This window comes from Hordeum vulgare, chromosome 3H (assembly GCF_904849725.1).
Source record: "Hordeum vulgare subsp. vulgare chromosome 3H, MorexV3_pseudomolecules_assembly, whole genome shotgun sequence".
Lineage (NCBI taxonomy): Eukaryota > Viridiplantae > Streptophyta > Magnoliopsida > Poales > Poaceae > Hordeum > Hordeum vulgare.
Window position 1 is genome coordinate 373,084,997 of NC_058520.1, and position 2,180 is coordinate 373,087,176.

Sequence of the window (2,180 nt, forward strand, 5' to 3'; positions counted from 1 at the left end):
ACAACAAAATTAGAGGACGTCTAACTTGTTTTTGCAGGGTATGCTTGTGATGTGATATGGCCAATGATGTGATGTGATATATTGGATGTATGAGATGATCATGTTGTAATAGAAATATCGACTTGCACGTTGATGGTACGGCAACCGGCAGGAGCCATAGGGTTGTCTTTATAACTAACGTTTGTGCTTGCAGATGCGTTTACTATTTTGCTAGGACGTAGATTTAGTAGTAATAGCATGAGTTGCACGACAACCCTGATGGCGACACGTTGATGGAGATCATGATGATGGAGATCATGGTGTGATGCCGGTGACAAGAAGATCGTGCCGGTGCTTTGGTGATGGAGATCAAGAAGCACGTGATGATGGCCATATCATGTCACTTATGAATTGCATGTGATGTTAATCCTTTTATGCACCTTATTTTTCTTAGAACGACGGTAGCATTATGAGGTGATCTCTCACTAAAATTTCAAGACGAAATTGTGTTCTCCCCGACTGTGCACCGTTGCTACAGTTCGTCGTTTCGAGACACCACGTGATGATCGGGTGTGATAGACTCAACGTTCACATACAACGGGTGCAAAACAGTTGCGCACGCGGAACACTCGGGTTAAGCTTGACGAGCCTAGCATGTGCAGACATGGCCTCGGAACACATGAGACCGAAAGGTCGAGCATGAATCGTATAGTTGATTTGATTAGCATAGAGATGCTTACCACTGAAACTATTCTCGACTCACGTGATGATCGGACTTGAGATAGTGGATTTGGATCATGTACCACTCAAATGACTAGAGAGATGTACTTTTTGAGTGGGAGTTCTTAAGTAATATGATTAATTGAACTAATTGTCATGAACATAGTCTAATGGTCTTTGCGAATTACGATGTAGCTTGCGCTATAGCTCTACTGTTTTATATGTTCCTAGAAAAAATTTAGGTGAAAGTTGATAGTAGCAAACTTTGCAGACTGAGTCTGTAAAACCGAGGATTGTCCTCGTTGCTGCACAGAAGGCTTATGTCCTTAATGCACCACTCGGTGTGCTGCACCTCGAGCATCGTCTGTGGATGCTGTGAACATCCGACATACACGTTTCTGATGACTACACGATAGTTCAATACAAAAATACTTAATGGCTTAGAAGCAAGGCGCCGAAAACGTTGTAAAACGTCACGGAACATAAGTGATGTTCTAAAGAGATGAAATTGTGATTTCATGCTTGTGCCCTTGTTAAGAGGTACGAGACCTCCGACAAGATTCTTTGTCCACAAAGCACAGGAAAAAAGGCTCAATCGTTGAGCATGTGCTCAGATTGTCTGAGTACGACAATCGCTTGAATCAAGTGGGAGTTAATCTTCCAGATGAGATAGTGATAGTTCTCCAAAGTCACTGCCACCAAGCTGTGAGAGCTTCGTGATGAACTATAACATATCAAGGATACATACAATGCTCCTTGAGCGATTCGCGATGTTTGACACTGCGAAAGTAGAAATCAAGAAGGAGCATCAATAGTTGATGGTTTGTAAAAGCACTAAGTTTCAAGAAAGGTAAGGGCTAGAAGGGATGCTTCGTGAAACGGCAAAACAATTGCTGCACTAATGAAGAGACCCAAGATTAAACCCAAACCCGAGACTAACTGCTTCTGTAATGAGGGGAACAATCACTGAGGCGGAGCAACTCAAGATACTTGGTAGATAAGAAGGCTGGCAAAAGTCGAAAGAAGTGTATTTGATATACATGATGTTGATGTGTACTTTACTAGTACTCCTAGTAGCACGAGGGTATTGGATACCGGTTCGGTTGCTAAGTGATTAGTGACGCGAAATGAAAGCTACGGCATAAACGGAGACTAGCTAAAGGCGAGGTGACGATACGTGTTGGAAGTGCTTCCAAGATTGATATGATCAAACGTCGCACGCTCCCTCTACCATCAGGATTGGTGTTAAACCTAAATAATTGTTATTTGGTGCTTGCGTTAAGCATGAACATAATTGGATCATGTTTATTGCAATACGATTATTCATTTAAAGAGAATAATTGTTACTCTATTTTCTTGAATAATCACCTTCAATGGTTTATTGAATCTCGATCGTAGTGTTACACATGTTCATGATATTGGTGCCAAAAGATACGAGTTGATGATGATAGTACCACTTACTTGTGGCACTGCCGCTTGAG